The following is a 12730-nucleotide window of genomic DNA, read 5'->3' as shown; positions in this document are numbered from 1 at the left end:
CAGCAGCATACTTCATGGACCTTGAGAAGAAAATCCAAAAATTCATTTGGAACAAGAAGAGACCCAGAATAGCAAAAGCAATTCTAGGTAACAGAGACATGGCAGGGGGTATCACAATCCCCAACCTGCAACTCTACTACAAAGCTACTGTGACAAAAACAGCATGGTACTGGCAAAGAAACAGACCTGAGGACCAGTGGAACAGATTAGAAGATGCAGAAACAATGCCAGACACACTCAGCCATCTCATCTTTGACAAAGGAGCCAAACACTCTCACTGGAGGAAAGATAGCCTCTTTAATAAATGGTGCTGGAAAAATTGGGCTTCAACTTGCCAAAGATTAAAACTAGACCTATATCTCTCACCATGCACTAAACTAAAATCAAAATGGATTAAAGATCTAAATATTAAAATGGAAACTCTGAACCAGTTGGAACAGAGGTTAGGTAGAACCCTTGAAGACATCAGTGTAGGAAAAGATTTTATGAACAAAACCTCAGTTGCCCGTGAACTAGCACAAACAATCAACAAGTGGGATCTCTTCTTATTAAAAGGCTTCTGCACAGCAAGAGAAACCACCAGCACTGTGAAGAGACAACCCACAATGTGGGAAAAAATCTTCACCTGCTCTTCCTCAGACAAAGGTCTACTATCTCGAATCTATAAAGAACTTAAAAAGATCAGACCTCCCAAATTTAAAGATCCAATCCGAAAATGGGCATCTGAAATGAACAGATATTTCTCAGACAAAGAAGTAGAAATAGCAAATAAATACATGAAAAAATGTTCAGCATCACTGGTCATTCAAGAGATGCAAATGAAAACAACACTGAGATTCCACTTCGCTCCAGAAAGAATGGCTGCTATCATGAAATCAACCAATAACAAAGGCTGGTGTGGCTGTGGGGAAAGAGGAACCCTGCTCCACTGCTGGTGGGAGTGTAGACTGGTGCAAGCACTATGGAAATCAGTATGGAGATACCTCAAAGAACTAGGACTGGAAGTCCCATTTGACCCCGCTATTCCACTGCTGGGGATCTTCCCCAAAGAATTAAAAGAATCATACCACAGTGATATATGTGCACCCATGTTCATAGCAGCACAGTTTGTAATAGCTAAAACTTGGAAACAGCCCAAATCCCCATCAACTGGAGACTGGATCAAGAAAATGTGGGGTTTTAAAAAAATAAAATGGAATACTACTCAGCCATAAAAAATGAGAAATTAGAGACATTTATAGCTAAGTGGATGCACATTGAGGCCATACTCTTAAGTGAAATAAATAGGACACACATGAATAAATACTGAATAGTTTCTCTGGTGTGAGACACTGAAAGTGTAAATAAGGACTAAATGTATACTAGGTAATGTGAAATAGGAAGAAAAGGGGCAAAGGGGAAGGAAGTGGGAGGGCTAGGGGAAAGGATAGAAGGGAATAGGATCAATATGAGAAAATGGAAAAATAGGAACAAAATCTTTGTAAATAGGGAGGACTGGAGGGGTTGAAGGGAGGGCTGGGCAAGGGTGAAAAATAAGAACCAAGAGAGACTATGTAAAGGTGCAAATTTCCACTGATGAATGTCATTATATTGTATACCTAAAATGTACCAATGATTACAATGAATAATCGATAATGCAAAATAGGAAGAAAAGGTCCAAAGGGGTAGGGGTAGTGGGAGGGGCAGGGGAAAGGAAAGAAGGGAAAGGAAAAATGCTGAGAAATGGAAAAAATGGAAATAAAGTCTTTGTAAATAGGGAAGGGTAGAGGGGGTGAAGGGAGGGCTAGGAATAGGGAGAAAATAAGAACCAAGATGCATCATGTAAAGGTACAATTCCCAATGAGAAATGTAATTGTGTTGTATACCTACAATGTACCAATAAAAGAATTTAATTTAAAAAAAAAAAACAATTAGGCGAAGGGCAAAAGCTTGAAAAGATATTTCTCATTGGTGAAATACAAATTTAACCACAATGGCTATCATCTCATCCCTGTTGGAATGGCTATTACCAAAAGTGAAAAGATGACACACGTTGGCCACAATGTGGAGAAAAGGAAGCCCTTATAATCCACTGGTGGAAATAGAAATTAGTACACCAATTGTGAAAACTGTGTGATGGTTGATTGATTTTGTCAACTAGAGTAAGAGAAGCTAAACTAAATTGGCTCAACTATTCCACATCCTAGGGTGTGGAAGACCCAACCAAGGGTGTCTTGTCACCTGATGGTACAAGAGGAAATGAAGAGGGTCAGATCTGCTTCTGTTTCTTCAGAGGAGCTCCAATCTTTCCCTTCACCTTGGACGTCATCTCCTGCTTCCAGTGCAGACCCTTCAGCTTCCACTTGTAGACCCTTCGGCCTCCATTGCAGGCCCATCGGCCTCCTGATCTGTATCAGGACACTTGCACAGGACACTGCAGTGAGCTTCAGACCTCTGACTAGATCCTTCAGGATCCAGAGTGCAGACAGACCCCCTGCACTCTTCCACGTTGCACTCTGTGGGTCGCCACTGTAAGCCAATATTGTATATTCTTATATATTTGTATATCTCCTATCATATCTCTGTCTCTAGCAAACACTGACTGATACAAACTGTATGGACATTATTCAAAAAACTAAATGTAGACTTATCTATGATCCATGAACCTCATTTCTGGGTACTGGCCCAAACAATTTGAAATCAGTTTACCCAAGAGATAGCTACATTCTCTACTCACAATAGCCAAGTTATAGGATCATTCCTACATATCCATTGATCGATGAATAAAGAAAAGCTGATGCATAGACACAGTGGAATACCATCAGTCTGAACAAGAAGGAAATTTTGCCATTGGCAACGCTGGATGGAATTGGAACATATTCTGATCATACGTGGCTAAAATTTAGGAATGGCTTTTGGATCTTGTCAAACACTTTTTCTGTGTTGTTTGAGATGATGACATGACTTTATTTTATTTTTTAGGATTTATTACTATGATTAATTATATTTTTTAAATTTAAATAATAAATTCTAGTACATTATAATATTATAAAATTCATGTAACAAAATTTACTATCTCAATTTTTGAATGCATAGTTCAGTATGATGTATGCACACATTGCTGTGTCATGTTCATGCCCACCATCTCTGAAATCCTTTTCATCTTCCCAAACTGTAACTCTGTTTCAATTTTTTCCTTCTTCTAGTCCCTGCCAATGACAGTTCCACTTTTTTTTTTGGTACCGGGGATTGAACTCAGTAATAACTCTCAATGTGAATGGACTCAGTTTCCCAATCAAAAGACAAAGATTGGCAGGATGAGTCAAGAAACAAAACCCAACAATATGGAATATACAAGAAACATTTAATTCAAAGATAAATTCAAATTTAAAATCAAAAGCTAGAAAACAATATTCTATATAATGAGAACCTGGAGAAAAGGAGGAATAGTTAGCTATTCCTAAAAAGGAGGAACAGCCCACCAAGGACCCACACCAGAGCCCAGAGTATGTCTTAATGACATAGGCATAGGCAAGGACTTTCTGAACAGAACCACAATGACACAAGAAAGAAAACCAATAATTAACAAATTGGATCATATCAAATTAAAAAGCTTTTGCACACCAAAGGAAACAACCAACAGAATGAAGACACATTCTACAGACTGGGAAGAAATTTTTTCCAGCTCTTCCTCAGACAGAGGACTAACATCAACAATATGCTTAAAAACAAACAAAACAAAATGTATAACCCCAAAATAAAAGACCCAACCAAAAAATAGGCAGCTGAAATGAGTAGACACTTCCCAGAAGTACAAATGGCCAATGCATACTTGAAAAAAGGATCATCCTAGGGGCCGGGAAATCAGCTCAGTTGTTCCGCCACCTGCCTCGCAAGTGCAAGGTCCCAAGTTTGATCCCCAGTACCAAAAAAAAAAAAGGGATCATCCTCCTTGGCCATCAGAGAAATGCAAATTAAAACTACACTGAGATGCCATCTTACCACAGAAAGAATGGCTATCATCAAAAAATCTAATAATAACAAATGCTGGAGAGGATGTGGGGACAAAGGAACTCTACTACATCGTTGGTAAGAATATAAACCAGTACAACCAGTATGGAAATCAGTGTGGAGATTTCTCAAAAACCTAAATATCAAAATTCCACTCCACCCAGCTATTCCCCTTCTAGGTATCTTCCTAAAAGAGTTAAAATCATCATTTACAGGAATACATGCATAGCCATATTTATAGTAGCACTATTTATAAGAGCTAGATCTTATAAACAGTGTATATATTATCAACAGAAGAATGGATAAGGAAAATGTGGCATTTGTAAGCAATAGAGTACTGTGCTGCCATAAAGAAAGATAAAGTTAAGGCATTCATAGGTAAGTGGATGCAACTTGAGAACATAATGTTAAGTGAAATAAGCCAGACACACAAGCTCAAATATCATGTTTTTGCTTATAAGAGAAACACAAAGAACAAAATAAAAGACAAATAGGAAATAGGGAGAAGTTCAAATACTTCCTCAAATTACAAATTCCATTGTTTTAAAAATATTTCAATATATATTAATTAATTTCATTTATACTACTAGTTTACCTTAGTTTGTTAAAAAGAAAGATTAGTGTTATTATCTGCTTGTTTCTTTTTGTAAGAATCATTTTTGGTTATGTCTCATACTCTGATTAACTACTTTGATGATGAACCACAAAGATATAAAAATCTTGAATAATCCAATGTCAGGCAATGTAATTGAGGAAATAAATTTAAAAGTATTCCAACTAAGAGAAGCCCAGGTCCCAGTGGATTCACTGCTGAATTCTACAAAAATTTTAGCAAAGATCTAATGCCAATACTCCTCAAAGCCTTTGATGAAATAAAAAAGGAAAGTGTGCTCCCCAAGTAATACATAGAAACTAGCATCATCCTGATCCAAAACCAGAAAAGAGCCCAAGCAAAGAGGAGAACTACAGGCCAGCCTTTGTAATGAATATAGACACAAGTATCCTCAATAAAGTACCAGCAAACAGGATGCAACAAATCATCAAAAAGATTATACATCATGACCAAGTAGCACTGATCACAGGGAGGTAGGGACAGTTCAACATACATCAATAAGTGTAATACATCTCATAAACAGAAGCAAGGATAAAACTCATATGACCATCTCAGTTGATGCAGAAAAGGCCTTTGAAAAAATTTAACATCTATTTATGATAGAAACCATGAAGAAAATGGGTATAGAGAGACATTATCTCTACCTGATAAAAGCCATCTATGACAAATGAATGGCCAACAGCATAGTAAATGAGAAGAAGCTGAAAGCATTTGCTCCAAAATCAGAAACAAGACAGAGATGTCCAGTATCGCCACTCCTGTCCAATATAGTTCTTGAAACATTATCCAGACCAATTAGGAAAGAGAAAAGAAAAATTTTAAAAAGATCTGTATAGGAAAGGAAGAAGTACAATTATGATTATTTACAGATAACATGATCCCCTACATAGAAAACCAAAAACACTTCCTAGAATTAATAACCAAATTCAATAGCATCGCAGGATGCAAAGTCAAAATACAAAAATTCATAGAATCCCTATATACCAATAATAAACTCACTGAGAAAGAAATTAGTGAAACAATACTTTTCACCAATAGCATCAAAAAAATTAAATACCTAAGAATCAACCTAACCAAGAAAGCAAAAGGCCTCTACAATGAAAACTACACAACTCTGAAAAAGGAGATTGAAGACATCAGAAAATGGAAAGCTATCCTTTATTTCTGGATAGGCAGAACCAATGTGGTAAAAATGGCCATATTTCCAAGACTGGTATACAGATTTAATGCAATCGCAATTAAAATACCAATGGCTTTCCTCACAGAAGTAGAGAAAACAATCCTAAAATTCATATGGAACCAGAACAAACCTAGAATAGTAAAGAAAACCTGGGCAATGAGAGCAAGGAAACAGATATCACAATCTGAGACTTCATAGTACAAAGCTACAATGATTTTTTAAAAAGCAGCATGTTATTGAGGGAAAAAATAGACATGGAACAGAATAGAGGTTGCAGAAACAGCTGTAGGCACATTCAATTACCTGATCTTTGACAAGAGGGCCAAAACTTACACTGGAAGAAAGATATCTTCTTTCATGAATGATGCTGAGAGAACTGGCTATCCACATGCAGAAATATGAACCTAGACCAGTATCTCTCACCATGTGCTAAACTAAAATCAAAATGGATCAAATATCTAAATGTTAAAACAGAAACAGTTAATTTTCTGGAAGGCAAAACAGGAAAAACTCTTGAAGATACGTACATAAGCAATGACTTTCTGAACAAAACCCCAGGTGCACAAGAAATAACATCAAGGATCAACAAATGAGATCATATCAAATTTAAAACTTCTGCACAGTAAAGGAAACAACCAACAAAGTGAAGAGACAACCTACAGAAAGGGAAAAGCTATTGTCAGCTATTCATCAGATAGAAGATTAATGTTATCCCCACACTGGATATGATTCCACCACACAAAGGAAGTATGCATTGTCTAGAACACACATGAGCCAGGAAACTAAGAAGTCAGTCTTACAGAATTGCATTTGGATTTTTTTTTAACTTTTGTTAGTATATGTTTGCAGTACATAATGATTACATTCATTGTAGTGAATTGGTGCATGTACATAACACATTTCAATTCCTTTCTTTTCTCCCTCCCTCCATCCTCTTTTCATTTTTCCAGTATCAGATTCATTTATTTATAAAAGAATCACATTTGGTGTGAGTCCATTTCTATGTAATAGTCACAATAAAGTAAAACTGTCTCATGTCTAGACAACAAGATCAACAAGATCAAGGCCAACGAAAAGATCGGCATGTTGAGTTCACTGTATACAAATATTCATAGCAATATTATTCATCATGGCAATAAAATGCCCAGCAAGTGATGAGTGAATAAGCAAAATGTGATAAACCCATACAATGGAACGTGATTCAACAACACAAAGGAATGAGGCATAACCTGTATGAGCCGTGAAGCTAAGCAAAAGAATCATATTTCTCAGAAATGCCCAAAAAGGGAAAACATGGAGATAAAATAAGTAGTGCCTAGGGCTGGGAGAATAGAGGGAAATGAAGTGTGATTGTCAATGGGCATGCAGTTTTGTTTTTTTTTTTTTGTATTAAATTCTTTTATTGGTACATTGTAGGTATACAACACAATTACATTTCTCATTGGGAATTGTACCTTTACATAATGCATCTTGGTTCTTATTTTCTCCCTATTCCTAGCCCTCCCTTCACCCCCTCCACCCTTCCCTATTTACAAAGACTTTATTTCCATTTTTTCCATTTCTCAGCATTTTTCCTTTCCCTTCTTTCCTTTCCCCTGCCCCTCCCACTACCCCTACCCTTTTGGACCTTTTCTTCCTATTTTACATTATCGATTATTCATTCTAATCATTGGTACATTTTAGGTATACAATATAATGACATTCATCAGTGGAAATTTGCACCTTTACATAGTCTCTCTTGGTTCTTATTTTTCACCCTTGCCCAGCCCTCCCTTCAACCCCTCCAGTCCTCCCTATTTACAAAGATTTTGTTCCTATTTTTCCATTTTCTCATATTGATCCTATTCCCTTCTATCCTTTCCCCTAGCCCTCCCACTTCCTTCCCCTTTGCCCCTTTTCTTCCTATTTCACATTACCTAGTATACATTTAGTCCTTATTTACACTTTCAGTGTCTCACACCAGAGAAACTATTCAGTATTTATTCATGTGTGTCCTATTTATTTCACTTAAGAGTATGGCCTCAATGTGCATCCACTTAGCTATAAATGTCTCTAATTTCTCATTTTTTATGGCTGAGTAGTATTCCATTTTATTTTTTTAAAAACCCACATTTTCTTGATCCAGTCTCCAGTTGATGGGGATTTGGGCTGTTTCCAAGTTTTAGCTATTACAAACTGCGCTGCTATGAACATGGGTGCACATATATCACTGTGGTATGATTCTTTTAATTCTTTGGGGAAGATCCCCAGCAGTGGAATAGCGGGGTCAAATGGGACTTCCAGTCCTAGTTCTTTGAGGTATCTCCATACCGATTTCCATAGTGCTTGCACCAGTCTACACTCCCACCAGCAGTGGAGCAGGGTTCCTCTTTCCCCACAGCCCCACCAGCATTGGTTATTGGTTGATTTCATGATAGCAGCCATTCTTTCTGGGGTGAGGTGGAATCTCAGTGTTGTTTTCATTTGCATCTCTTGAATGACCAGTGATGCTGAACATTTTTTCATGTATTTATTTGCTATTTCTACTTCTTTGTCTGAGAAATATCTGTTCATTTCAGATGCCCATTTTCGGATTGGATCTTTAAATTTGGGAGGTCTGATCTTTTTAAGTTCTTTATAGATTCGAGATAGTAGACCTTTGTCTGAGGAAGAGCAGGTGAAGATTTTTTCCCACATTGTGGGTTGTCTCTTCACAGTGCTGGTGGTTTCTCTTGCTGTGCCGAAGCTTTTTAATAAGAAGAGATCCCACTTGTTGATTGTTTGTGCTAGTTCACGGGCAACTGAGGTTTTGTTCATAAAATCTTTTCCTACACTGATGTCTTCAAGGGTTCTACCTAACCTCTGTTCCAACTGGTTCAGAGTTTCCATTTTAATATTTAGATCTTTAATCCATTTTGATTTTAGTTTAGTGCATGGTGAGAGATATAGGTCTAGTTTTAATCTTTGGCAAGTTGAAGCCCAATTTTTCCAGCACCATTTATTAAAGAGGCTATCTTTCCTCCAGTGAGGGTGTTTGGCTCCTTTGTCAAAGATGAGATGGCTGAGTGTGTCTGGCATTGTTTCTGCATCTTCTAATCTGTTCCACTGGTCCTTAAGTCTGTTTCTTTGCCAGTACCAGGGCATGCAGTTTCTTTTAAGGATAAGAAAAATAATTTACATCACAGATAGTAGTGCTGTTTTCTCCTATGAGTGAACAAAATGGAAAACACTAAATAGTACCTCAAAAGAGAGTGAATTGTAATGTGTGGATAATATCTCAATATTTTTAATGCCCAGGTTTGATTCCTAGCTCCGTTACTTATCAGAGACACGAAATCACTCAATCTCTGTGTGCCTTACTTTTGTATCTACAGAGTGGACATGCCATTAACATCAAGCAATGTGCAAACATTTAAGATAGCATCTGCTACATGGTGATCATGCAATGTATGTTAGCATCCATTATATTTAACTATCCATAAGGTTCACCAACTTGAAGGTTAAATAACTCAGGGGAGGCCCCAGGAGGAGAATTTTGACATTTGACCCATGTGGTTTGAAAAGAGTTTTAAGGCATGATCCATTTAACATTGTGATGATTGGAAATAATTATGCTGGAAAATGCATATTACCCACCCACTTATGGTTACTGGTTTATTCACTGTCGTATCCCAAGCACTTTGCTGCATTTTCATATTTCATCTGGATATCATTGGTATGGTGGTATGATTTTATCTCACTTGCCTCATTTAGAAACTGAGATTTCTACTCAAGAATACCTACATGTCAGAGTTAAAGTATGTATGAATTTGGGATTGAATGGCTCCAAAATTCATGTTCTCAAGTAATGCATTGGCCAAACTCATGAAGTGCTTGAGTGTCAAATCCACAAAAGAGGACAAGACCCTGCCTTCTTTATGAATTACTGACACCTCTATGAGTCATGACAGGGAGCCCTTTCTTGTTGGCCCTCTGTGGCAAGGTTCTCACTGAGGGAGTGACAGGAAGAAAGACTAATTGGCAAAGGAGACAGAAAACAAATCTTATACAAAGCCTTTGAAAAGTAACAGGAGAGCTGGAGAAAAGAGGAATGCTGAATTCCTTAAAAGAAAGTCACTGAGCCCAGGAAGACAAGATGGTGGGTGATTTGGATAGCTAATTGGTGGAGTGGCAGGCCACAGGGGCCACATCAATACCTGACTGGACCCAGGAAGTGGTGTGTCATGCTCGCTATCATGTTCTTAGAGCACACTGAAGGTGAGAGACGCTGAGTAGCAGAAACACCAGTGATCCACACATGGGCCTCTCCGTTCAAGGATTTCAGAGAGTGCAGACACCGTAAGTCAAAGGCAAATAGAGGCTCTGCCTGGTCTACCTGTTCTGTAAGTCTCAGGAAGAGGATCAAAAGGAGGCCTCATGTCCCTATACTGCAAATGTCCTTGAACTTATCGTGGGAATGGCAAAATATGCCTCTCTAAATGACCTTCTGGGGCAAAAATACTTACACACATCCCTCTATTCCAACTGTGTTTTTACTACAGTAAGAAACTTTTTACCACTACGCAGGTGTTGGAGATATGGTGCCATAAAGGCAACTGTGGTTCCTGCCATTGTGGAGTTAAAGCATGAGGAATCATAATAGACACCCTAGAGATAGAGGAAGAACACATCGGTTATCCTTGTGATAAGTGCTTTTACAAAAGATGTACCAGGCACCGTAAGAGTCTGGGATGGTGGTGGCGTGCGGGGGGGGGGGGGGGGATGTCATGGAAAGTTTCTCAAACGAGTGTCATTAAAATCAGAATAAAAAAGATAAATGAATTTGAGTCTACTGTAAATGTGAGAAAGAGGATTCCAGTGGGAACAGTAGGCATGAGGGCCCCTAAGAAGAGAGGAATATGGTGGCATGAGAGACTAGGTGGCACAAGCGTGCGAGAGAAATTGGAGAAGCACCAACCTTTTCTCGCTGTGTACCACCCCAGTTCTTTAGAGCCAGCACTTCCCTGAACTAGACAGACTGAAACTGATTCCTTCCCGCTGGACTCAGTCATCAAATGCAAAAAGCTGGGAGTGTTTGCTTTCTCCCCCCATGAAAACTGATTTAATATCACACTGAATGATTATCTGCCATCCTGGTTACAGTACTTAATCAACCCCTTGTGCATAATTTCTCTACATAGATTCATACATATTTTGTTTTAAGAAACTGTCATTAAAACCCACCATACTGAGTACATGCCCTTGACATGCTCACACATGTGTGTGTGCATGTGCGCATACACACACACACCCATCAATGTTTGTCCTCATCAGACAGAAGCAACTTACACTGACTCCTATTCTCCAGAAATTTTTTAAAATGTATGATTTCCTAAGAGACAGCCTGCCCATCTGAAACAAGGATGGAGAAATATATATGATCCATTGCTCTTTGGACTTTTGTGCCTGTACTATATCAAGACTCGTTACCAAAGGGCCCTCTGACATCTGAATTCATCTTTGAGCACCTTCCCTACTTTATATTTATAAATATACACATAAGTATATAATCATCTAATATGTAAAACATTTCATATATATCTTTTAATACACATAAAAACATGTATTTAAATTATATATAGATATGTGTGACCAATCACATATAAAGCTCTGTATGGATCAATACATTTCAGAGGGCAGTACACGTGTCTCCCAGGTGCAACCCGCGGCCCGGGCCTCGCTACTCGCACTCCTGGTTGCCCAGCTGGCACTTGGATTGCACAGCTTTTGCCCAAGGCTTGAGACTTAGTGAGCAGCGTTTGCCCTGTCTTCTGGTACAACTAGTTTTGATGGCTGGGAATAAAGGAAGAGGACATGCTGCCTATACCTTTAATATTGAGGCTTTTGGCTTTGGCAAAGGTGAAAAGTTGCCTGAAGCCACCGCCACTGTTTCCTTAGGATACAGGTTATAAGCCAGTGGCACTGAAAACAGGAGAAAGTGAAGATTACATGCTGGCCTTGAAGCAGGAATTGAGAGAAACAATGAAAAGAAAGCCTTATTTTATTGAAAAGCCAGATATTGAAAAGTATAGTAAAAAATACATGCAGACATACAAAGAAGAATGGATACCAAATTGGAGAAGACTCCCAGGAGAGATGATACCACCAAAAACAAAAGCAGAAAAGACCTAGAATCCAAAAATGCAAAAGGTACAGTTTCTTCACTCATTAATACTGCAGATGTGTTAAAAAAATATTGAGGAATTGGAAAAAAGAGGTGATGGTGAGAAATCTGATGAGGAAAACAAAGAGAAAGAAGAAAGCAAAGAGAAAAGTAAAGAAGGCGGTGATAAGGACGATGATGATCATGTAGAACAGGAAGACTATGATGAAGAAGAGCTAGAAGAGGAAAATGACTACATTAATTCATACTCTGAAGACAGAGCTGACGGTGACAACAACATGGATGAAGCAACCTATTAGCCATGAAATTTCTTTTTAAAATGTTTATGATTCACCTTCTGAGTATTTGGACAAATTTGATTATTTCCTTTCTGATAAGTCATGAGTACCTAGTTTATTTTTGTCCCTGTTTTGCTAAACAAATACCTGTTACCAAAATATGTAAAACACTTTGAGTGTACTCACTAATTACCTTGTAAACTAGTCTCTGAAACTCTGACATTCCTCTTAAATACCTCTGCCATCCCTCTTATGTCTGCTAGTGGATTTTTGAAAAAATTGGATTTGAATGTGCCTAAAGAGCTTTTGCATCTCTTAATCTATATATCCATACTTGAACAAATTTTTCTTTAACTGCTGATCTTTTCTAAAGATTATTATGAGTCATAATGGCTTCCTATAATGTAAAAGTTGACAATACAGCACATGGAGCACTTTAAAAACAAACTTGAAAATTATTTTTTACTTTTACATGGAATGTACTGTACTACTACATTATGACTACAGATATTTACCTGAGCTCTCAC

At 37.9% G+C, this 12730-nt stretch overlaps 1 pseudogene; it reads left to right on the top strand.

The window, feature by feature from the left end:
- Nucleotides 1-11590: 11590 nt before the first annotated feature.
- On the top strand, nucleotides 11591-12304 carry LOC101721821 (DNA-directed RNA polymerase III subunit RPC7 pseudogene; annotated as a pseudogene).
- Nucleotides 12305-12730: the final 426 nt, after the last annotated feature.

Source organism: Heterocephalus glaber, unplaced genomic scaffold (assembly GCF_053883595.1).
Source record: "Heterocephalus glaber isolate CG9 unplaced genomic scaffold, H.glaber_assembly_v1.0 deba00001004, whole genome shotgun sequence".
Lineage (NCBI taxonomy): Eukaryota > Metazoa > Chordata > Mammalia > Rodentia > Bathyergidae > Heterocephalus > Heterocephalus glaber.
Note: the sequence above shows the minus strand (reverse complement) of the source record. Positions and strands in the feature narration are given on the sequence as shown.